Source organism: Cynocephalus volans, chromosome 11 (genome assembly GCF_027409185.1).
Source record: "Cynocephalus volans isolate mCynVol1 chromosome 11, mCynVol1.pri, whole genome shotgun sequence".
Classification (NCBI taxonomy): domain Eukaryota; kingdom Metazoa; phylum Chordata; class Mammalia; order Dermoptera; family Cynocephalidae; genus Cynocephalus; species Cynocephalus volans.
Window position 1 is genome coordinate 79,675,577 of NC_084470.1, and position 27,477 is coordinate 79,703,053.

Below are 27,477 nucleotides of genomic sequence, written 5' to 3' on the forward strand. Positions count from 1 at the left end.
CAGAGAAAGGCAATGCTTGTGTTTAGCCCGCACAATACTGACATAACATTAACAGATTTACATATGCAAAACTGTGAAGCAACAGGCATTCCCCCTCAATTGACCCACAGCTTGTAGTGTCTGCCGAGTTATTCCCCGCTTCGGCTCTGTAACCAAGTGGGCGGCATGCGAATACCATCTGGGTACCACTTATTGAAAACTGGCAGTCGCTCTGTAATAGGCAAGCTGGCAATAAGAGGGAAGGGAATAAATTGCATCATTTAGTTAACATCCACTTGCTTTGCGGCTGTTAAAAACCCATGACTGAATAATAATTTGGTTATTTCTTTTGCCAGAAACTGCTGTCAGCCAAATTGTACTACGCATGCTACAGAAGTCGACTTGCAAAATTTCCACTTGAAAAGGGACTGAGGAGGATACAGGCGAAATGGGCACTCGTCTCTGGTTGTGAACAATGGCGACTCCTGCTGAACGGTGGCTCTCTGTCCTCCAAGTGTCCTCGTCACCCCAAACGTGGTTGACACCAATCCCTGGTTAGCCACCCTGCTGTGCTGAGCCACAGCGCCAAGCTGCAATGTGGAGTAAAGCCCTTAAGCAGCTCAGATCGAAGGGTGTGTGTGACAAGTGACATCGACGTGGCTCTCAGCTGGCCGTGGAGGCAGATGTGGCCAAGCAAAGCTTATCCTGGAGTTGACATCCTCCAGTTTCTGCCTCAGAATAAAGAGGGTGAGCAGGACCACAAAAAACCTGAATGCTACCTGCCTGTGTTCCCCTTACTCTGTGCCTGGAGCAGTAAGACTGCATCATTTCTTTCTGGTTTACTCAACTGCTTTCAAACGTAACTAACAAAGAAAGTGACAGAAACCTTAGACCACCACATAAAGGTAGAAGCAATCTTCAGTAAAAACCCGTGTGTTTGAAGTGGTTCTCTTTTGGATATATTTGTAAAGATATGAAATTCTCTTATTTACTATATACTCTGTACATGTGTGTGGTATATATGCATATATATATATATACATATATATATATATATATATATATCACTTTCCTTTTCTATGTCTTTTAGGAACATCAGGGCTGAAATATGTAGAACTGACCAATGTTATAGCAATTTTAAAAAGATAGAAGTAATTAAAAGATACAAATAAAAATATATAATTTCTTTTATATAAGATACTAATATTTTACATAAGATATACATCTTTTCTATAATAAAGTATCCTTTATATCTTTTAATTATTTATATCTTCTGACTATGGAAGTACAAGTAAACAAAGTTTATCCAATTGAATTTTTAAAAAAGAGAAGACAAGAGCATTTGTAGTGATGCTAGTGGCAAAAATATATGTTCACAAAATCCAAACCTGAAGAGCTCCTTATTTCTGCATTCGGGGAGGAAGAGCTAAATAATCTTTCAAAGTCCAGAACAGATTAAAGACTACTCAGTTGTATAAGTGGGGTAGTCTTTCTGAAAATAACACGGTTGTTGCTTGTATGTTAAAATAGGCAGAATACGATCATGAAGAGGGAGGAGAGAAAAAGGAGCCAAGACCAAATTGGATGTCTTTTACAAACCACCACAGTTGTAAGTTACCACACTTGCAACTAAGTGAAACCCGCGAGATCGTTATTTTTAAGGGAACAACAATAGTCAAGAAAGATAATCGGTTTCTTTCAGATTCAGCTTATGATGGTAATCTTACCTTGCTCTAAACAGCTTACAAGGCAAAGAGACAAAGTCAATTCTATATGTAGAGATACCAAAAGATGTAAATAAAGACTGTAAAGCAAAAGGCTGAATTTGCTCCCTGAAAAGATGAGAAAGAAAATGATATATCCAAGTCGACAAGCTTGTTAATCAGTTTGTTAAAAGGAAATAAAATAGCTATTTCATTCGCACATCTACATGCCTGCACACACGTGCACACACCCCAATAAAATCAGCATGCTGTCATGGAAACGTCAATGGCCTGAGGGGAAGAAGAACTGGTTTTCACCACAGCTCTGCTACCTTTGAGCTCAGTGACCTTGCCCAAGTCACAATTTCTCTTGGTATAATTTTCTTTTCTTTGGGAAATAGTGATGAATGACAAGGTAATGTTAGAATTCCTCCAAATCTAAGCAAAATAATGGTTCTCCTAACAGCTCTTTATTGCACATTTATCATTACAAAATGTGAATTCATCCTACGAAAATAAACGAATCAGTGTTACACAGGATTTGAAAATTACTCTCATTTTACTTTGCAAATTATACTTAGGATAAATATTGCTGGGGTTTTTGTTTGTTTTTAAAAATACACATGTTGAAGGACTGAACTGCCTTATGCAAATATTTATCTTCCAGAACATTATATGTTCCTCAGCATTTGTTTAAAATTCAAAAAGTTTCCAGTAACTGCAACATTTCTATTTAATATGCAACTCCTTAATAAATGACTATAAAATAAAGTTAAACTATCTATCCCATTTTGGCAATAGGTAGGAACCAAGAGGTAAAAAGTCTAAAGAATCTACAACCCAAATATGGTTTGATCCATCCTAACATTTTGTAAAATATCACATTCCTAGAAAACATTTTTAAGCTATTGCCACATCTCTTTTTGCTGCTGCATATTTAAAAGTAATCGTGCTCTCCTTGTTGGTTTCCACTGTTTTATTCATCCTAAGCTCTTCTACCAGTGAACCATGGCAGTTTTCCCCAAATAGCTTTAAACATTGTATATGTCCAAACTGCTAGCCAACTCCAGCATTTTCCAATTAACCTTAATCAACTCAATCGTCTTTCAAAAGTGGAGACAATGCACTTGAACCTTGGTTGGTGGGGCATATGTGTGAGGGTTTCCCCAGGAGGGGTCATGGATTTGTACTAATCCACACAGCACCTTGGGTAACACCTTCCCCCACTCCAACATCCAACTGAAGACATTCTCAAGCCAGCTGGCTAGGGTTAGTGGTTGGTGGCCAGGAAAGAGAGTGAAGGTAACTTGTCCATGAGAGGCAGGAATTCCCACTCTGGCCTCATTAGCAACAGGGCTGAGCAGCCAAGACGAAAGTTAACATTAGCCAAATACACCTGGCTGATCTTGTAAAGAATAAAGATCTGCTCATTAACTGAGCTTAGAAGGTGTGACCTACAAACCCGAAGAGCTATTTTCAGCTCCTTAATGATACACATTTTGTGATCAAGTTACAAATCCCACGTGGTTCTTCATAAGGTCTCTCTAAGAAATTTCTGATGTTGGACAGTTGAGTCTCTGGCCATATTACCCATACACACAGCACTTCTAGATGCAGGACTGAATAAAGCATAATGGAAGCTAACCTTCTGGCCTAGGTGTGAGGTACCTGATGACCCACATGCTGCTGGTCAGACACCGCAATGCAGTGAAGGTCACCTCCAATGCCTCGCCAAATGGCGCAAGCGCCAAACCCACTCCCTGCTCTTTTCTCTGAGGCTCTTGGACTGCAAAGTCAGAGAGCTGCCGAAGCTCTGCAGCCCACTCTCCAAACAGGCAATGATTCAATGACAGCAATTTATCCTGCAAGGACTACCCAGAGTCACTAATGGAACCAAGCACTGGCTTGCTCCTTTAGCTTTTATCTGAAAATAAAATTTAAGGGTCCATTTTCATTATGAGCTCAGGAAAAGAAAGGAATTGTAAAGGAAGGAAAAAGAGAGAAGGGGTGGGGGGAGAGAGAGAGAGGAAGAGAGAAAGGAAGGAAAGGAATTGCTCACTATGAAGACAAAACAAATTGTGAAGTCTAGAAATACTCAGGGCTGAATACTAGCACAACTGTCACTGCTGTCAGTTTTGGGAAATACACCTCTCACCAAACACAAAACAGTTCAAGGGGAATTCAATATATCTGGGCTTTACATAAACTAAAAATTACAGGTTTCTAAAACAATCAGGATTAGGCAACATTCTTCTTTCAGGCAGTTTAGCCTTTTTACCTTTTTCCCCACTTCATTTTGACATTGTGATGCACTAAATCTGCCTACCAAAGTGTAACCAGAGCAGCCACTACCTACCACATCAAGGAACAAAGACTGCAGGGTTAGAGGGCAGGTTTGTGGAAACCCAAAGAAAACACTCTTTATTTGAGGAAAGGAGAGCCTGGCAGGTAGACAAACATTTCAGTCCTTATCCAGGTGTATGGTTGGGGTGGGGCCCTTGGGGGTGGGGCCCAAACTGTCTCCATAGGCAGCTGTGCTCCTGTGTTCCCAGTTTAAAATATTTTTGAATGGCTCTGAATACCAACTCGTGTTACCCAGCAGGGGACACTCTGAGCCACACTCGAGGAGCCAACACATGTCTTTTCTTCCTTCTGTGACATCAAAAGGCAAGTCACCTTTCTTGTGTACTGAGGCAGAGATGAACGTGAATTAAAGACACAAGAAGTTCTTGTGAAGCATTATTTTTGACACAATTACCTAGCACCCTCTTCAACCAAACACCTGGCTGGCTGCTTATCAGTAGCAACCCTTTAAGCCTTCTAGCACATTCAGCAACGTCCAGAGAGAGAGAGGACAGCTGCTGAACTACTCAGCCCTTCGGTGGTCATCATCACCTCCCGTATTTAGGAGGTCTCTTGGCAGCACTGGTTGTGTACATCTATATTGATTGGAAGAAACCACCTAAGGTTACTTCCTTAAATCAGAAAAGGCCTCCTAAACCAAACTGACTTGCCCAGTCCCAGGGGAGGGGCCAGTGCAAACAGTCAATTTTGTAAGAGGCCAAAGGGCAGCTTGGAAAAGAAGTGAACAGGGAGAGAGGATGAGGCAACTGGCAGTTCCTCTTCTGCTGGGGCCTCTCGATGGCGCTTCATTCTTTGTTTCAAAGACATATAAATTCCATCATGGAGGGCACACCCATGTTTAAATACACGTTTGAAAATGCAGGTGATTTGCAGATTATTTGAAACCATAGATCATCACCATTAGCGTGAATGTTTAAAAAAAAAAACAAACTGGCCCTGTGAATGGATATTAAATAAGCAATGAGAGCAAGATCCTACCTCTTAAAGTTTAAAACTAAATATATACACACACGCATGCATGCACACACACAGAGAGCATGTAAGTTTCCAAAGTTAAGAACACATAATTATTTTTCTTCCAAATAGCATCATAAAAGTAACAGGCTATAATAACTCAACATATATACTCCCTACTCCTCCACTCCTCAGTTCTTTCATTCATTTATTCCTTCTTCTATATTCCTCATCCCCCTCAAACTAGACTTGTCCTTTACTGCGCCACAAGAAATGAGACAAAAGTCAAAATAAAAAGACAAAGTACTAATAACAATCACTAATATTTAATCAGCACTTGCTACATAAAAAGTACTTTTTATTTGTATTGTATTTATTCATTTAATCAAAGCAAGAACATGATTTGGCAAATATTGCCATTTTACAGATTTAGAACTAAGGCAAAGTGTTTAAGTAACTTATCCAAGGTCACACAGCTAGTTCGAGGCAAAGCCAGGATTCAAACTCAGACAAGTTAACCACTACACTATACGGCCTCAAAGGCGTGTTAACCAAAGAAGTTAATTGTTGATTTCTGAGCTGCGAAGGGTCCTCAGGTTGGTAATACAGTGGGTTTTCAGGGTTAATTTTAACTTCATGAGATTTATGCACTGACTTTACATATGACACAACTCAACTCTCAGCAACATACTGAGTGTATACCAGTTACAACTAACAACTGAAAGAATTATCAATCAAATATCCTTCTCTTCTACCTCATGTTTCTTGCATAGCAACAACTCAGTCGCTGGTATTTTTCCTCATCTCTAGCTTATGTACTAAGAAAACAACGCATTTTTTGGATTCCAAAACGAGTACATTTTAATAATCCATATCTCAAATATTTTATTTCACAGGACAGGTTAGATAATAATAATGAGAGTAAAACCACTTTTCAATTTTGACTATAACTTGTAATGTTCAGATAAACCGAGACTTGCCGAAAGCTCTTCAAGATGGAAAAACAATAAATGATATTAAAGAACACTCCAATTCTGGAAGTTGTTCCAAAAAAAAAAAAAAAGTCTCCTGTAAACTTTAATTTTTTTAGTCTTCTTTATATTTAGAACATGCCTTTCTAAAATCTGAAGCTAAGCATATGTCAAAAGATTTTTTTCAAGGACAACTTTTATTTTTAAAATCATAACTACAAACGTAATACAAGTTCACTGTATAAAAGTATTGCAAACAGTATAGCATAAATCAAAAGCACAAATGTTCCCCTCCTACCCCATTCTCTCACCTCCAGCCCTAATACAATTTATTGTTCAGAAGGAGCCACATCACTAGAGTCAGTGATGGTACAAAGCAGGTGGCCTGTGGAGCTTTAATTCTTTCTCATCTGTTACCCCCCACCTCCCGAACTCCACCAGCAAAATGATTATAAATCACATAGCAAAGCTGGTTAAGAGTACAAACTCTTGAACAAGACTGCCTGGGTTTCAATCCTATCTGCTCCATTTCCTAGCTGTTGGACCTTGAACTAATAAATCATTTAACCTCTCTATGCCTCAGTTTCCACATCTGTAAAGTAAGGATCACAGTAGTAATTACCTAAGACACGATGAGGGTTAAATGACACAAGCTGATATTTATAAAACAATGCAGGCACAGAAATTCTATTTAGCTATCTGTTTAATACATTTTTTTAAAAATTAATATTCAGTGGATAAAAAGCAAAATCACAGAAGCATGGCAACTTGGAGAAAACGAAAACTATTAGGAAGAGAAGAAAGTAGATTCTATTTCTATAAACCCATCAATATCCCACTTACGTGAACAGAGACTCTGTTTTTATTAATCCATCTTAGTTTTCAAACCTTAATGATCAGTCCCAAACACCAGCTCAGGTATTGAGTTACCAGGTAAAGAAGTGGATTTTTCTAGCTATCTGTATAGTATTTACCATATTTTTACCACTCTACAGCATACAACTGAGGTGAAAAGCAGCAGCCTTGCTACACAATTGCAGCTTCAAGACCCCGCTGCAAACAGAACGCACTCTCGGCCGCTTCTGAGCAGACATGATGAGGCCGCCATTGTTGATATGTCTCCTCCCAGACTTCAGTCACATTTTTCTCAAGAGACAAATTATACAACTAGAGACACAAAAACTCATGCTCACTTCAAAAATATTACCAACAAACATTGAGAAAACTGTTCTCTCTAAAATTTATGCACTTCAGAATAAGATTCTGAGGAGAACAGTGCCTGAGTGGATAGCTTGAGTGTTGAGTTTGGCATATGTGTTCCAGCTTAAACTCTCAAAGGAGTAAATAAAAATTTTTCCAAAGGAAACAATTCCTACAGTATAAAACTATCAAGGCCTCATCCACAAAAACACTATAAAATGTCAAGACATTTACAAAGTGTGCTATAAAACAAAATGACATAAATTACAGGATATTTCTATTTGTTGATTCCGAACACAACAACATATAACTATCTTTCCCCCAAAATACTCCTGGGATTACTCAAATATAAGAGTAGGGTGTAGAGAATTATTTTCCTCTTTGGTGAGTGGTGTTTCCTTGGTCAAAAGAAAACCTTAGAAGCATACCAAAAACCAAAGTCATAAATGTGGCAATGGCGTGGACTGACAGATGACAAAGGTTATAGCCACAATTCACATTCAAAATGTTTCTATGTTCCTCAAGTTAAATTTTATGTTCAATATGTCAATTTCTGACATGCAAAACAAATATTCTACCTTTATTTATTTGTTTAAATGGAATTTATTTCCATTCAAACATCAATTTTAATTGCTTTGGGAGGCAAATATACAAAAATAGAAAAGGAATCATTGCTATATGTGGAGCTGGTTATTTATTATGATGCAATGAAACTGCCTCCAACGTAAAACCTTTAAATCTTTTGATCTCTACGATGTATGACTGGGTTTCTAGTACAACTCAGATGGAAAGAACTCAAAGGATGCAATACACAGTACTATTAAAACAAATCCCCTGAAGTTTTTTCATATTATTTAATCTCATCAAATGTATCAATTGCCTCTAAACCAATCCCTCCAGGAAGTGTTTAAATGCTTGGCATTTAGAACACTTATTCTAACTTTCTGCAACAATATTTTACCATATGTGCATTTATCCCTCACCGAATGTCTATCTTTATGTATGAAGACCCCATGGAGATAACAGATAATAAAGACAAAGTCCTGCCCTCAACAGAATTAAGTCTGTTTGAAAGAACCTGTACAAAGAACTAATTATTACCATTATTATTAAACATTCTTCTTTAAGACTGAACCAATGTAATAAAGAAGGAAAAGGAAATATGGAAAAAGGAGATGGTATTGTGCTCTATAAGATGTCAGATTTCTTGTAACATAACCACAACAAAAACATAAGCCCCAATGAGAGTTCGACAAAATGATTAAACATAAAATACATAAAAATAAAGACCTGTCTACATACCAAAAATAAACAGTAAGAAAATATAAATGGGATTTTTCTTTTTTAGGTACAGATATACAGCTACAAAATTTTCATGAGAAACAAAAAGGAATACTTGAATAAAGGAATAATAGATTATTTTCCTAGGTGCACAGATGTAATACAGAAAAGATATCAATTCTTCTAAAGTAACTTAGTTATTCCAAATTTTAATCAAAACGCAAAAGGAATTATTTTTAACAACAAATTTAAATGGTGGTTTAGAAAAACTAAAAACCAATAAAATAAATTTAAAATATAATAAGAATTATTAAATATTCGATATTAAAATTTATAAACCCAAATAATTAAAATAGTGTGGAACTAGCAAAGAACTAGGCAGACAAATCAATAAAAATATAATATTGACGGTCATTAGGATGACAGCAAATATTTGAGTGCTTATTATATGCCAGGTGCTTTATATTTAGGTTTCCCAAATAATTTATCATCCTAAATTAGATTTTTAACATCAACAATAATATAAACGGAATAACCTTCCTGGTACATTACTCCTGTACTTTAATCTATTTCTTAGCTTTACCTGTCTCTTTTATCACATTACCAATAACCTTCTGGAAGAATGTTAGAAAAAAATGTTATTTTTATGATTTTCATAATATTGCCTACAGTATTCTTCAAAGTTGTATTTTACAGTTAATAAATGTGAATTTCTGACACCTTCGAATGTCAATATCTCTGGCCCATAATATTAAATGAGAAAATGCTCTCTCCACAGGTGCTAAAGTATCTATTGGCTACAGCAAATTCCCCTAAATTGAGGAGAGTCTCAATTTTGCTATTTTGTATCGAAATATATAAATATTTTAGCCCAAATATTTTTATGGGTAATCTTTTTGGATTAGTCCATTCTGAGTACCTTTCCTTGACAAATCCTTTTACAAGAAAAAAAAACTCATTAAATAAATTAAATTGCTTTATAATTCCTTTCACTTGTTCAGTTCTTCCCTTGTCTTCACCAGGATAAAAATTACAATACTGTCCTTCCTGTCTGCAATCTTTTTTTCCAATAATTGTAATTTGCTAACAGTTTCGAAAGAAGTTGTGTCTGTGCATGTGCGCCATTCTTCGAGTTACTAAAATTTCCAATAGATTTTAAACAAAATGCAACCAAAACTTAGACTACTCATTTACAAAAGTTTTAATTCCATCATGGCACGCTTATATTGATTTATAAAATGGTTTCTCAAAGTCTCAAACATTTCAAAATCTAATTAATAGCTCAAGTATTTATTCGCATTTATTATTAGTCTCAACACAAAAACTCTGTACTGTGGTTATGTGTGTAATATAAACACAAATATGTTAAATATAAATATTTTAAAATATTTATAAAATTTGGTACTTAGCTACAGTTTCTATTCAAGTGAAATATATTGAGTTTGGATGCAATTATGAAATATGTGGTCACTATAATCACTTCCAAGTACATATTTGCTCTACAGGATTCTTAATCTACTAAAGACAGTTTTTACCACAATATGTTCTCCATCAAAATTCAAATTTATGGGCAGAGCCTGTGGCGCACTCGGGAGGGTGCTGCGCTGGGAGCGCGGCGACGCTCCCAGCGGCCGCGGGTTCGGATCCTATATAGGAATGGCCGGTACACTCACTGGCTGAGTGCCGGTCACGAAAAAGAAAAAAAAAAAAAAAAAATTCAAATTTATTTCATCACCACAAAAACAAATAACTTTATCATCAATGTTGAACATTTTAACAGGATTTATAATCACTCATAATGATGTTAGATGTTTTACCTCTAACAAAATCAGATTCCAAGACCTTTAATTTCACTCTACGAATTGTAAGGGAAAAAATTAAACTATTTTTGGAATTACCTTAACTGAGTTTCTATTTGGAGTGTCCAATGATATTGATGTGAAACTGGCATCATTTATTGTTTATAAAGAAATTCTGTAAGCAATACATGAACGGATGTCAATCACTTTTTGAATGTGTTTAAGAAGCCTTAAATCCAACATGAGTGGAATTAATTTAGAAAACAGTCATTTGATCTAAATAAAAAGTCATGCTTCACAGAGTACTATATAAACATACTTTCTGCCACTGCGTGTGAGCATAGCCTTCTTAAAACATGTACTAATTTTGAAAGAGATGTGGTACTTCTTCAGCAAAAGGTTCTCCTGATTTTTACATGTTCAGTGATTTAACTATGACTCCGTGACAGATGGTAAATGTCAAAAACATTTTATGGAAGTGCATGTCCATGGTCAACTTCCTAGAAAAATGGGGGGAAATCATAATATTTCATTAAATAAGCTCTGAGTTTTTTAAAGCTCATTATTGCCAAAGAGTTTTATTACAAAATATATTTATTTAAACTTTACCAAACAATGAAAATAAATATTTCTATGTTTACAGCATTCAAAAATGATAAAACATGCATAAAATCTACTGCAGCAAGAAGATCCAGATGGCTTCTCTGCACTCTGCAGCATGTGTCCTCAGCCACTACTTCCCATACATTTCATGAAAATTCACATAAAGTCTCCCATGACCCACTGACCAAATGGAGTTACTGGTCCCTAGCCACTTAGAGCAGAACACACATTCCTTGAAACAGAGGTGTTAATGATGGTGTGCCCAGAAAGGGTCATCTTTACTGGTCATCTTTCAGAGGTCATTACCCAGGCATCTCACACGCGATAAGGTGAGAACTTGCAGAAATACAAACAGCATATAAAGTAAAAGTCTACCTATAATCATACTTTGGTATAAAATGAAAACCTTGAGACAAATGCTAAACCAGACAGGATTCTTGGCCAACAGGTATAAAACCAGGATTATCCCACATAAACTGACAGTCACTCCTTTTAATTATCTCACTCCTCACAGCATCCCTATTAGATAATCCCGTTATCATCCCCATTTTCATGTGAGAAAATGCTGGCTTAGAACAGTACAGTAACTTACTGAAGGCCACAAAGCCTATATTGGTGGAACCTAACACCAGTGTCCATGCATATAACCACCATATAATACTGCTTCTCTGTGAAATGGAATAGAAAGTATAGAAATGAACTCAATTTTATATTAAAGTTTAGTGTATACTACAGCATTTTAAATAATAATGGATAAATTAAATAAGTAATTCTGAAATCCTACGTTATTTTTTAACAATCAAGTCAAACCCCTGCCTCACACCATACACTGAAATAAAATTAAGATGGATTGTATTTTTTCAGTAAAATTAAGATGGACTGTATTTTTTAAATACATCTTTAAAAAAAGAGGAAGGGAAAAAAAGAAAAAGGAAGGAGAGAAGAAAAAGAAAAAATATAAAGCAATCATAAGAAAATAAATTTGTGGAATAAAAAAATACTTCTGTCTTAGAGAATGTTAGAAGGCATAAATGAAAAGAACATAAAAATGCAAGTAACTTCCCAAAACACACTTTATATACAATATGCAAACAGAAAAAAATTGGGGGAGAAACATTAAAGTATGTAAAAAGATTCCTTATAAATCAGTAATGGTATATTTTTAAAACTGTGTATATCATACAAATAGGTAAATCACAACAGCACTACAAATAGCCAAAAGCAAAAGAGTGAGAAGTAAAATTTCATTAGTTATGAAAGAACAGCATATTTCTAGAATCCTATTCCATCTTTCACCTAGAAACCTGTCAAAAATTAAAAGGGTTAGTAGTATACTCAGTGTTGGCTATACTGCAATGAAGTAGAAATTGCCATAGTCTTTTAAGGAAACAAACTGATATAGTCAAGAGAATGACAATGTTCACCTTTCTTTGAACCAGTAAATCCACTTACAGAATTTATCCTAATGAAATCACTGGAGATATAAATTAATTTATGTATTAGAATGTTCATCACAGCACTATGTTTATTAGCAAAAGACTGGAAACAATGTAAACATGAAACAAAAAGAGAATGGTTAAATCAATTTCGGTACATGGTACACTGAATGGAAATGTAGCAATCTTTAAAAATCATGCTTACAGAGAATATTTAATGATACAAAAATGATATAATGTTAAGTGAAAATAAGCAGGAACCTGTTTAATCTCATTTGAAAGTGTTCATAAGAGTTGATTTTTTAAAATTAGATTAAATACACAAAAATTTTAATAACTATTTTCTTATAGGTAGGAGATAGAAAAGGAATTTGTAGAGAATCACAATTCTAAAAGATGGAGATATCACAAAGGTATCATTCTGAACAAAGAACTGGGAAATTACTAGTTTACTACATGGGTGAGAGAGAAAAATATTGGCATCAGTAAAATGTACGGTTGAAGGAAAATAATTAAATGTTGGTCGGCACACAACCCACCAGCCACCAAGGTGAGCCGAGACCAGACCCTTGTGGCACTGGGCCCAGAGGGAAGCACACATAGCTCAGCAGCCGTGAAGGTGAGCCAAGACCTGCATGGCACCGGGGCTCAGTCTAAGGCCCCTGGGGGAAGGGAAGTGCACACAGACCAGCAGCCTCCGAGGTGAGCCAAGACCCATGTGGCACCAGGGTCCAGTCTAAGGCCCTGGGGGGGAAGGGAAGCTCACACAGCCCAGCAGGCACTGAGGTGAGCTGAGACCTGCACAGCACCAGGGGCTCAGTCTACAGCCACAGAAAGCTAGAACAGGAGCCAAGGTGGTGTAATATAGATAGCACCACACCTTCTGCCACCACAAGGACAGTTCACCATCACAGTAGCAGTCAAGGCTACTCTACAGGCAACCAGCCACTCACTTGACTACACTGATATAAGAAGAGTCACAAGTAGAGCCTACAAATAGAGGAGGAAGTCTTTATACTCATAGCCAACCCCAGAGTAACAGAAGAAGCAAGTCCTCTACCAGATGACCAAACATCAACAAAAAAATACTAGAACTACAAACAAACAAGAAGATATGACACCACCAAAGGAATACAATAATGCACAAATTTCAGACCCCATAGGACAGGGAATCCTCGAAATGTGTGAAAAAGAATTCTGAGCAGTGATCTTAAGAAAGCTTGAAGAAATAAAAGAAGACTCAATTAGAGAACACAAGGAAACAAGAAAAAATATCCAGAATATGGAGGAAATTTACAAAGAGATTAATACCTTTAAAAAGGATGTAGTAGAACTCCTAGAAATATAAGATTCACTTATTGAAATAAAAAACACAAAAGAGAGCTTAGGCAGCAGGCTAGAGCAAGCAGAAGAAAGAATTTCAGATCTCACGGATGGCCTTTTTGAAATAACCCAGGCAGACAAAAAAAAAAGGAAAAATAATTTAAAATAATGAGGAAAATCTAAGAGAGATAGCAGACAACCTCAAGCACTCTAAGATCTGAATTGTGGGATGTTAGAAGGGGAGGAGAAAGGAAAAGATATTGAAAACCTATTCTAGGATATAATAACAGAAAACTTCCCAGGTGTGTAGGGAGAGATACAGACCTTCAAATCCAGGAAGCTCAAAGGTCTCCAAACAGACTCAATAAAAAAATATCCTCTCCACGACACATTATAGTCAGATTTGCAAAGCTCAAAGACAAAGAGAGAATTCTAAAAGCAGCAAGAGAAAAGTGTTAAGTCATCTATAAGGGAACCCCTATCAGACTAACAGCAGACTTCTCAACTGAAACCCCACAGGCCAGAAGAAAGTGGAATGATATATTCAAAACGTTAAAAGAAAAGAAAATGCCAGCCAAGAATTCTTTACCCAGCAAGGCTCTCAATCAGAAATGAGGGAGAAATACTGTATTTCCTGGACAAACAAAAATTGTGGGAGTACACGACCACAGGACCAGCCCTGCAAGAAATTCTCAAGGGAGTCCTGCATCTGGAATCTGAATAATTAATGCCACTACCATGGATACACAAGAAATGGCAAAACCTGCTGTTAAAACAAAAATGCCAGTGAGAAAGAGTAAGAAGCTAAATCATGCCACCTCAAATATCCAACTAACACTGAAGAAGAGAAATAAAAGGGGAAGTAAGGATCAAAAGATATTTAAAACATCTAAACGAAAAGCAATTAAATGACAGGAATTAAGCAATATCTGTCAATAACCACCATAAATGTGAATTGATTAAATTCCCCATTCAAAAGGCACAGATTGGCTGATTGGATTAAAAAGCTAGACCCAAGTATATGCTGTCTTCAAGAAACCCATCTCACACATAGAGACACACACAGACTAAAAGTGAAGGGATGGAAAAAGATATACCATGCAAATGGAAACCAAAAACAACCAGGAGTAGCTATTCTTATATTGGATAAAATAGACTTTAAACCAAAAAACATAAAAATAGACAAAGAAGGCCACTATAAATGATAAAAGGATCAATCCAGCTGGAACACATAACAATCATAAATATGTATACACCCAATACTGGAGCACCCAGATACATAAAGCAAACACTCTTAGACCTAAAGAAAGAAATAGGCCCTAATATGTTAATAGTGGGTGACTTAAATACCCCTATCTCAGTATGGGACAGCTCTTCCAGGCAACTAATCAACAAAGAGATGCAGGATTTAAACTACATGTTAGACCAACTGGACCTGGCAGATATATACAGAACATTTCAACCAACAACTAAAGAATATACTTTCTTCTCATCAGCTCATGGAACATTCTCCAGGATAGACCACATATTAGGTCACAAATCTACTCTCAGCAAATTTTTAAAAATTGAAATCATTCCAAGTATCTTGTCAGACCACAATGACTAAAATTGGAAATTAACAATAAGCAAAACTCTGGAAACTATACAAATACATGGAAACTAAATAATAGGCTCCTGAATAACCTATGGGTTCAAGAAGAAATTAAGCAGGAAATCAAAAAATTTCTAGAAACTAATGAAACTAAAGATACATCATACCAAAACCTATGGGATACTGCAAAAGCAGTACTAAGAGGCAGATTTATTGCAATAAATGCTTACATCAAAAGAATACAAAGACTTCAAATAAATGACATAACACTATGTCTCACAGAACGAGAAAAACAACAACAATCCCAACCTAAAGGTAGTAGATGGAAAAAAATAATTAAGATCAGAGCAGAACTAAATGAAATAGAGACCTAAAAAACAATAGAAAAGATCAACAAAAGAAAAAGTTGGTTTTTTTTGAGAAGATAAATAAAATAGACAAACCATTAGCTAGGTTAACAAAAAAAAAGAGAAAACCCAAATAACAAAAATCAGAAATGAAAAGGGAAACACTACAACCGATACCACAGAAATACAAAGAATCATTAGAGACTATTATAAACAACTGTATGACAACAAATATGAAAATCTGTAAGATATGGATAAGTTTCTAGACACATACAAACTACCAAAAGAGATAGAAAACCTAAACAGACCAATAACAAGCAAGGAGATTGAAGCAGTCATTAGCAATCTTCCAACAAAGAAGAGTCTAGGTCTGGATGGCTTTACAGCTGAATTCTATCAAACTTCTAAAGAGGAGTTAATCCCAATTCTCCTCAAACTATTCCAAACAATTGAAGCTACTCTCCCAAACTCATTCTATGAGGCAAACATAACTCTGATACCAAAACCAGATAAAGACACAACAAAAAAAGAAAATTACAGGCCAATATCTTTGATGAACAGAGATGCAAAAAATCCTCAACAAAATAATAGCAATCAAAATACCGCAACACATTAAAAAAATTATACACTATGATCAAGTGGGATTCATCCCAGGGATGCAAGGATGGTTCAACACATGAAAGTCAATAAATGTGAGACATCACATCAGCAAACTCAAGGACAAAGACCATATGATTATCTCAATAGATGCTGAAAAAACATTTGACAAAATTCAACATCCCTTCATGATAAAGACTCTCAACAAATAAGGTATAGAAGGAAAATATCTCAACACAATAAAAGCCATTTATGACAAGCCCACCACCAGTATCATTCTGAATGGGGAAAAATTGAGGGCCTTTCCCTTAAGATCAGGAAGAAGACAAGGATACCCACTCACCACTTCTATTTAACATAGTACTGGAGGTACTAGCCAGAGCAATCAGGCAAGGGAAAGAAATAAAGGGAATCCAGATTGGAAAAGATGAAGTCAAACTTTCCCTATTTGCCGATGACATTATACTATATATATAAGACAAACCTAAAGACTCCATCAAAAAACTCCTAGAGCTGGTTAATAACTTCAGTAATGTTGCTGGATACAAAATAAATGCCCCCAAATCAGTTGCATTTATATACTCAAATAATGAACAGAAAAAGAAATTTAAAAAATAAGCCTATTTACAATTATCATGAAAAAAATAAAATGCCTATGGATCAATTTAACCAAGGAGGTGAAAGACCTCTACAATGAGAACTACAAACCACTTCTGAAAGAAATTTAAAAAGACATAAAGAGATGGGAAGATATTCCATGCTCTTGGATCGGAAGAATTAACGTTGTGAAAATGTCTATACTACCTAAAGCGATCTGCAGATTCAATGCAATCCCTATCAAAATACCAATGACATTCTTCACAGAAATGGAAAAACCAATCTTGCTCTTCATATGGAACAAAACACCTTGAATAGCCAAAGCAATCCTAAGCAAAAAAAATAAAGCCAGAGGCATAACACTACCTGACTTCAAATTATACTACAAAGCTATTGTAACCAAAACTGCATGGTACTGGTACAAAAATAGACATTCAGACCAGTGGAGTAGAATTGAGAACCCAGAAATCACCCCTCAGGCTTACAGCCATCTGATATTGGACAAAGGCAACAAAAATCTACACTGGGGAAAAGATTGCCTCTTCAACAAGTGGTTCTAGGAAAACTGGATATCCACATGCAGAAGAATGAAACTAGATATGCACCTCTCACCATACACTAAAATCAACTCAAAATGGATTAAAGACTTAAGTATAAGACCTGAAACTGTAAGATTACTAAGGGAACATATAGGTGAAACACTTCAGCAACTAGGTCTGGGTTCAGACTTTATGAACATGAGCCTGAAAGCACAAGCAGAAAAGAAAAAATAAACAAATGGGACTATATCAAACTAAAAAGCTTCTGCACAGCAAAGGAAACAATCAACAGAATGAAATGACAACCTATGGAGTGGGAGAAAATTTTTGCTAACTATGCATCTGAAAAGGGATTGATATCCATAATATACAAGGAACTCAAGCAATTATACAGTAAAAAAAACAAATAACCCAATTAAAAAATGGGCAAAGGAGCTGAATAGATATTTTTCAAAGGAAGACATACAAATGGCCAACAGGTACGTGAAAAAATGCTCAAAATCACTAGTCATTAGGGAAATGCAAATTAAAACTACACTGAGATACCACCTCACCCCACTTAGACTGGCTATAATCAAAAAGACGGTGAATAACAAATGCTGGCGAGGGTGTGGAGAGAAGGGAACACTCCTACACTGTTGGTGGGACTGTAAATTAATACAACCACTATGGAAAGCAGTATGGAGGTTTCTCGAACAACTACAGACAGATCTTCCACATGATCCAGCAATCCCACTTCTGAATATATATCCAGAGAAATCGAAATCATCATGTCAAAGAGATACCTGCACTCCCATGTTCACTGCAGCTCTGTTTACAATAGCCAAGACATGGAACCAACCTAAATGTCTGACTGGATAAGGAAACTGTGGTATATATACACCATGGTATACCACTAGGCCATAAAAAAGAATGAAATACTCCCATTTGCAAAAACATGGATGAGTCTGGAAAAACTTACGTTGAGTGAAATAAGCAAAGCACAGAGGGATAAATACCGCATGTCCTCACTCATATGAGGGAGCTAAGAGAGAAAGGAGGGAGGAAAGAAATACCACAGCGGTGCATTGGACTTGCACAGAGAGAGAACATTCCTTGGGCTACAAAGTGGAGTCGGTGGGGAAAGGGGAGGGAGAGGGAGGTTGGGAATAATTGGGTGCGGGACACAGAGTACAAATGCAATTTGTGGTAATGGGCATGCTGCCAGTATGAATCTGGCCTTCACATCATGGGCACAAGGGGTGACAATCAGCTTTGTATCTCATGAATATTCATAACCAATAATAAATAAATAAATAAAATAAGGGTTGGGATACCTCCAGATTATCTTCCACATCTCAAACGGTCAACTCATAACTTATCCTGAAAAAAATATCTGCTTATTAAAAAAAGTTAAAAATCTATTGTATCCCCACCTTATGGCACATGGCATAAAATATGACCACCCCGAGAAACTGTCCTTAAAAAGTCAATCTCCTCATGGTTATTAACCTGCACGAAGAACTTTGAGACATACGAGGAATCTTTCTGCTTGCCTTCTTTTGCTGTGAGACACAAAGCAGGCAGGAAGTTGAGGATGAACAGTACATTCAACATTCATCCACCTACACAGAAGACTGAGAAGGAAAGTTCTAGTGCCAGTCCTGCCTCTGACTTTCGGCTCTTCAAGTTCTTTGTTCATACTCTAAAAGGAAAGGATAACCAAGATATCTTCAATTTTATATACAATGTTGGGGGAGAATAGCTCTGCCCATGCTATTTTTCCAGTCTGAGATATCTGCTTCTCAAGACCACTGTATCTTTTTGGAAAATTGTACAGTCATGCACCCCATGACAATGTTTCAGTCAATGGTGGACCGCACATATGATGGTGGTCCATGACTAATTATAATGAAAAATTCCAATCACCTAGTGACATCGTAACCATCATAATGTTGCAACACAATTAATTTTTTTATTAATTTAGTGTGGCCCAATTGTACACTGTTTATAAAGTCTCCAGAGTGTGCAGTAATGTCCTAGGCCTACACATTCACTCACCACTCACTCACTGACTCACCCAGAGCAACTTCAAGTCCTGCAAGCTCCATTCACGGTAAGTGCCCTGTATGGGTGTACCATTTTATCTTTTATACCATACTTTTGCCGTAACTTTTCTATGTTTAGATATGCTTAGATACACAAATACTTATCATTGTGTTACCACTGCCTACAGCATCCAGTACAGAAACATGCTGTACAGGTTTGTAGCCTAGGAGCAATGGGCTATACCATACAGCCTAGGTGTGTAAGAGGCTATACCATCTACGTTTGTGTAAGTGCACTATAATGATCGCACAATGATGAAACCACCTAAGGACATTTCTCAGAATGCATCCCCACCCTTTAGCAACATGTGACTGTTGCTAAAGGCAGTACAAGCAAGGCCTCGTCAGAGAACCTTCCTTTATACCTCATGACTGGCCTTGGCTTCTCACCACCCCTCCCCATATGTGCGAACTGCCAATTGGATGCCCAACCTCCATGCCCACCTTCCTCCTTCTGAAGGAAACCTCCATCTGATTCAAACATGCACCTTCTCCCACAGAACCCAATAGCCTCAGGGAAAGCTGCCCCTACCTGACCCCCCAAGGTGGGCCTGACTAGTCGTCATGATTGGTTCGAAAACCCAGGCTAAGACAATCAGGGAATGACATCTATTTAGTCATGGGACTGAGCAATTTGGGCTAAGAGGCAGAGAGAAAGTTTTCTGCGTGGTTCCTCTCATGCTTAAGAAATGGTGACTGGTAAGTGTCCTACAAAATGGGTGCATCATTTTATCACCATTTAATGTGAACCCTGAAAACATATTGTGACAGTCAGGAATTGCTACAGCCATTTTACCTTCAAGGGAAGGACAGGAATCATCAAGAAATAAATCTCTAAAGTCAGCTGTACCTAAAAGCCACCCCACCTCTGAAGTTCCAGTAAAATGAGCTAAGGTATTATTCCCTTACCATTTAAGCAATTTGAGTAAGGATTTCTGTACCATGTGGAAAAAAAATTTTCTAACTGATGGAGTGGATAACTGCTGTTTTTACCAGGCAAACATGATTTCTTTTTCTTCTATAAATAGAACCTTCATTTTCTCTTTGGGAATCACCCCTCACCCATTCTCAGTTCCTGCAATCTAGGTAAGATTGGTCCCTCCTCCACCTCACCTCGAGGGTAGGAAATGAAGCAAGAATGGACAACCAGAACATTGGCTCTAATTGGATGGAAGCCTATTACATTAATGTACTGGGCCAATGAGAGGCCTACATGAGCCTGATAGGACCGTGGGTAAAGAAAAACTCCTACTCTGCTGGAGATGCTCATGTGGCAGAATAGAAACCTAGATCTGCTGGTAGCCATCATCCCACAAAAAGAAATAAGATGGCTACGAATGAAGTAGAAAATGAGAAAGCAAGGCTAGAGATGGAAAGAAACAGCCACCCCTGACAACATTGTTTTAGCACCTAGATCCATCTGTACCTGAAGCTAATAATCATCACACTTTTCAGTTATGTGAGTCACTAAATAATCTTCTGGTTGTTTAAGTTTGAGATGGGTTTCTGCTACAAGCATTCCCTTTATACTCTGTAACCATTACAGCCACCATTACCACGTATTGTGACTGTATTTGACTCCCCCGTAGACAGTGAGCTCCTGCAATAAAGATTATGTTTTCACCCTCATCTTTCACGCCTTGCAAAGAACAACCAGGTATGGTACTTGAAGCAGGTCATCTAAGCCCTCTCAGGCTTAGTTTCCTAATTTCAAAAACAAGATGGTAAATCATAAAGACAGACAATAGCAAGTGTGGTGAGAATGTGGAGAAATTGGAACCTTCACGTATTGCTGGTGGGAATGTAAAATAGTTGGCTGCTTTGGAAAACAGTTTGGCAGTTCCTTAAAAGGTTAAACACAGAAGACACCATATGGCCCAGCAATTCTAGTTCTAGGTAAATACCCAAGAGAACTGAAAACATATGTCAACACAAAAACTTCTTTACAAATGTTCATAGTACCTTTAGTCATGAAGCAAAAGTGGAAATAAGCCAAGGGTCCATCAACAGATGGATGGATAGGCAAAATGTGGTATATATCTATACAATGGAATACTATTTAGCCAAAAAAAAGAATAAAGTATTGATTCACGCTACAACATGGATGAACCTTGAAAACATCATGCTAAGTGAAAGACAGATACAGAAGGCCACATATTATATAATTCCATGCTTATGAAATATCCAGAATAAGTAAATCTATAGAAATAAAAAGCTGATCAGTGGTTGCCTAGGGCTGAGGGGGGTTGGGAGGAAATGGGACAGCAGGTGACAGCTAATGAGTATGGGGTTCCTTTCGTGAGAGATAAAAATGCTCTATAATCGGTCGTGATGATGGTAACACAACTGTGTGAATATACTAAAAACCACTGTTGAAGTGTACACTTTAAATTGGTAAGTTTATTTATATATTATATCTCAATAAAGCTGGTAAAAATAAATAAGCCAGTTGAACCAGATCATTGCCAACGTCCATTGCCATCATGACCTGCTATGATTCTCTATGCATTTTAGATGAAATAGGAAAGACCTAGCTATGTGACTCTGCTCAAGCTCTTAACCTCTCTGAAACTCAGTTTTCCCATCTATAAAATGGAGATGAAAGTACCTTCCTCATAAGGTTGCTGTGAGGATAGGATGATATAACATTTCATATGTATAATCCATTACTACAGTATACATGTAAAATATATGTTTTATATGTATAATTGTCACGACAGTGCCTGCACCCACTAAGCATTTTGAATGCTACAGTGGTTGCTGAGCTGGCCTTTGCTGACTATGATCCCAGACAGACTCACTGCAAATCAAATTCTGTTCCATGCAAATCACCATCGTCAACCACCAGTATGTTCCTTTGTGAGGTATTTTCATTCACTATCCCGCTAACTTAGGAAATCACAAAGATGCATACTCACTTCAGTTTTTTTCTTTCTCCTGGGGAATGGGGGAGGAAAGAAAGAAAATGCAAATAAGTTATGGCAAATAGCAAGTAAACGTTTTTCATCTTCTACTTGCAAAGCCCAGACCTGATACCCGACTGCTACAAACTACTTCCATGTGTCTCCATCTTAGGCAAAGAAGAAGGGCCAAATGTTCAGGCTTGATGATAGGAGTGTGGATTTAAAACCAAGCCTTTCCAACCAAACATGTCTCAGTCTTGGGCCTCTGCCCGCCCCCCAAGCTGTCATGAGATATAAGAATTCAAAAGAGTTCTACGAGTCCTCTCACTGGTTGGCACTGCTTGGATAGGGAGAGTATAATAATAATCACTGTGGGCACAATCAGGGCAACCACAGTAGCTCCTACGACTTATTGAGGGCTCCCTATGTTCTAGGCCTTCTGCCTTGTTCCAAGGGAATTACATGCATTAACTTCTCTAATCCTCACCACCAGCCTTATGCAGTAGGTGCTATGATATCATTTTGTGGGTAAGAAAACTGAAATGTAGAAATGCTTAATAACTTATCCAAGGTCATGTAAACAGCCAGGCTGGGGATTTGAACCAGACTTGGGCACAGTATCTACTGTACTATGCATTGGGTTGAATTTGACCAGGCATAATTAACTACTGCCTCTAGGCATTAGAATCATAGGGGCTAATATCATCTGCCTTTTATGAAGGTTTAGGATGTTCCAGGCACTGGTCACTATGTGAATTATCTTCAAGACACCCCGAACAGGTTCATATTATCACCAACCAGACCATTTAACAGAAGAGCAAACTGAGGCTAAGAAATCTGCCCAAGGTTACCCAAATACTAAGTGATCACACTGAGGCCACATGTCAGTAATGAAATAATTTGGTTTTTCTATAGGTGGAATTGAATGCTTCTTGGGTCTTCCTCAAATAGAAAGTTGAACAATGACTTATGAGCCCCACAGATACATCAGCTGGAATTCCTAGACCCATCCCTCAGTCTTCATTTCTCCTCTTATTTGGTGTCCCCTCCCATCCCTTCCTGTAAGGGCAATGGGAGAAGAAGAATTGTGCCTCTGACAAGTGCCTTTTCTGGAAAACATGGAAGGTGAACCTAGTGCGATGGGGAGATGAAGGAAGGAACCAAGCTGGCTATGCGAGGCAAGTTGGGAACAAACTGTGAAAGGTGTGTGCATGTGGCCAGAGAGTGGCTGGGAAGGATCAAACTAAAGGAGAAGGAATAAAGGTCTGGCCAGGTAGAAAACTGGGGGAGATTTAAAGGCTCTTGCTGCTGCATTGGGTTAGGAAAGTCATTTGAGATTCTCTCTCCCCCAAAGCAGGAAATGGATGAGCACTTCACACACATGACGCACTTTGGGGTTCAACAAAGACGTGCATATGGAGAGGTGTCTCCAGGATGATGGGACAAGCTGGGCAAATTGTATTCACTTCAATGCGTGTTTAAGGGCTCACCGTGTGCAAAGACCAGCTCATGGCCAAGACCAAAGAGAGACCTTACCTATCACAAAAGCAAAGCAACCATGGTCTCTCCCTACTCTCTTCAGGACAAAGAACAAAAGTAAGCCTTAAAGATGATGTTTTATTTAGATATAACCATTGGGCAACATGAATATTTGAACATTTGAAAAACTTGGTATTCCAGCCATGGATCTTCAATTTTCAATTTTTTCTAAATTTCTCAACATGAGAAAATATGTAACATAGTCTCAAACCCAAAGCCGGTTTTTTAACTCTAGAAATATGGTGAGAATTCACTCATTAAAGATACCGTCCTTGCACCCAAGAAGTAGAGCCTTGAAGACAGCATGAAATGCCAATGGACCAGACAGCAACTGCAACCCTGTGCCTCCAGACCAGTGAAGCCATGCTTTAACACCATCTCCAGGAGTGAGCGTTTTCCTCTCTCTCACCCTTCCCAAGGAACTGGGCAAGTTGGTACCAACCTGTCATATGACTTCACTCTCTGTAATCCGCATGTCACGTGTGGATAACCACGGTATGCCAGATTATCAGTAAGACGATAACGCTTGTATATTAAATCTGCTTGGCACCATCTAAATGAGGCTCCCTCGGGCCACCTAAGGTTTCATTTCCTGTTATCTGCACCTGCACTGATTTCAGAAGCAAATAAAAACACCTGACAAAACCATATTTTAGGAACTTATTCAAAAGCGAAGAGACAAAACCAGAGCAAGTCAACATAAACCCCAAAACACAACAACAAGGTAATTAACCTTAAATTCCAATTCTCACACCACGTAAATGAGGTCTGTCTCCTTCAGTGATCTTTGTAAAGTTCCTCATCCTTTATCTGTCTTGGCTATGTAATACGACTTTTAACCAAAAAAGACAAAATGATAATAATCAGAAGAGCTAACTTGAATAAAGTTCTTGGATTTGCCAGGCACCATGTGTCACAGTCTACATGGATTATCTCATTTAATCCACAGAACAAACCAATGAGGTAAGTTCTATTATTATGTCCTTTTAAACACACACACACATTTATGGATGATGAAGATAAATTAGAAAGGTTAATAGGCTTTAAGTCACCCAGTGGTTTGGCTGACACACATGGCTACCCTGCGTCAGGATTTGGTCACACTCTTAACCAGTGCCACAGGCTTATGTGGTGACCTTATCCTTAACAAAACTCTTTATCACTAGAGTTAAACAGCTTTGGCAGAGTTTTGTAGTTTTTTATTAGGTATAAGTGGGAATTTACATTTCAAGGAATGGGCAAATAATCTTTTTAGGAAGTTACTTCCCTGCCATTTTTGGAGGCTGAAAATTGAAGAGAGGAAAGGAAAGAAATCAAATCATCCACCAAGGAGTTAGGGGTTATCAACACCAATGTTCTCTGTCACTGTCCCTGATGGTGCATTAGGAGTTAAAAAAAGATAAAAGATGATAGCTTCGTGGACTTCAGACTACCAGTCAACATTACTCAATGATCAGACCTTCCATGCAGATGCCAGGAACAGGCATCAAAGCAACTCCATATCAGTATCTTTTTAACAGAAACCCATTGTTAGGACATTTTATTTTGATTTTTTTACGAATTCGTTGAGTAAAATTCATTGGGTAATAGACTTTGCTAAACACACATATTGGGGCAGGGAGGACTAAACAGACTCTTAATAAGAAATTCAAATCAAGAATTACTCAAGACGACACCTGCCTTCTGGCCTAATGGAAAAATCAATCTGTCAGGTCTTAATTAAGTGCTCAGGCTAGAAAGAAAAAGCAGCTGCTTATACTTGGTATAGTACCTAGTATATTTTAGGTAGTCAAAATGTAACTGAAAGCCATATTTCTTATAGAAATGGTAACTATGCATAAGGATGACTCATTTGATTCTGGGCGGTCATATATTTAGTAAATAAAAGGTTGAAGTAGATGAATCTCATAAGCTTGTTGACAAAGATCCCTGTGAATAACAATGTTTGTATTAGAACATCTAACTCAGGATGTCCAAAATAAGTTGAAGGGTGTGGGGGGTGGGAAGGAGTATCGGGTGATCAGGAAGCAATGCTTCTTGGTCCAGAAGTAATTTGGGGTCAATAAATGAACAAATGAATGAAGAGGTGAATAAATGAGGAATAAATAAACAAATGAGTGAATGAATAAATGAACGCACATCCATGTGTTACTGCCATGACAGTCAAGGAGATAACTTAATTCTCTGCTTGTTGTATATGATCACTAAGAACCGTGCAGGCTCATGAACATCCACGCCTCTCACTGGCCACAACGATAAGAGTTAAAAATTCTGACCAAGCCACTCCACGAGCACTCAGCACAGATGTGGCTAAATGCTCGCCTAACATGAGAGGATCCCTGTGGGGAGCGAGAGTTGGCAAATGTGAGGTCCTTCTTCCCAACCTGCTAAGCAGCACAGCCAGTTCATTCCCGAACCACCCTGACAGACACGGGGAAATAGAGACATTGAACGCTGTGAGTGGATTACAAGTTAATAACTGGTTTGCAAATTGTGAGCTGTCCTGAGCGGCTCATTCCCCTAGGAACTAAACACCAGACACCTTGCCAGGGAAAAATACTACAGACAGACCACGTAAACATATTCAAATCCCAAACCTGACTATAAAACCCTTGTGCAGGCTAACGTTTGACCTAACTAAAGTATCATTTCCAGGCCCTGTAGTGTGAAAATTAAGGTGGTTGTGGAAAGGCAATTCAACAGGCAATCTGGTAAATAGCTAGATAGGAACGCTCTGACATTCAAACCTTGCAACTGTCTGAGAGCGAGCAGCCCAATGGGGGGTCACTCATTTCTCCTTCCTTCAACTTATTTTTCCTTCCCTTCCTCATTATGCGTCAGACCTGGGGGTGGGGAAGTCAATGCTGTTCTCTGTAGAAAAAGCACCGTGCCCTCCACAAATTCTGAAAGAGCATGCTCTTGAAGGTCGTGGGCGACACAGGGCCAACCTGTCCCAGCAATCTTTACCTTCCTCTGATGGCCACAGAGACACCAAAAGTCCCTCCCACAGCCTGGCCCCTGGAGTGCTCCTCACAGACTCATCACACCCCCTCCCCAGAAACACAGACACACACACACATGGCTCCCTGGGCTCTCAGAAGCAGCCTCTGCCCCTCATCTCAGAAAGCACCCCACAGCATTCACAGCCCCCCAAAACTGTCACACACCATTGTGTCAGGAAGAAGAACTGTGCTGGATGGAAGAGGGTAGGGGAGAAGAGGCTGGTGGGAGAAAAATGTAGGGGGAGTTGGAACGAAGCAAGAAAGCATGGGAGATAAGTGTTTTAACCTTCCCAACTTCACATCATCAAGCATTCTATAGGAAAAGAGGAAGCAGACAGCTAGCTGATACCCTGTTCTCATAAAACACAAATTCAGGTAATAGGAATAATTCCTATTATCAATAAACAGCCACCAAGAATCAAGCATTTACGATAAGTCAACACTGTTCAGGGCTCTGACATTGACTCATTTACACCTCCTGTCCACCCTAACACCAGGCACTATCACTGCCACTAAGATAAACTGAAACTCAAGACTCCATCACTTGTTCAGGCTGCCACAGCCATTAAATGGCAGAGAATCAGTGCACGTTAAAGAAGAAAACAGCAACTACCAGGTCCAAGGTGAAACATCCCAGAATGATCCAATTAAGTTAAAATTCT

General features: G+C 38.0%; 1 protein-coding gene across 8 annotated transcripts in view; it reads right to left on the minus strand.

Annotated features, from left to right (window-relative positions):
- Positions 1-27,477, minus strand: part of FOXP1 (forkhead box P1) — a 559,382-nt gene that overhangs the window by 516,226 nt on the left and 15,679 nt on the right. The gene's annotated exons all lie outside the window — the stretch shown is intronic.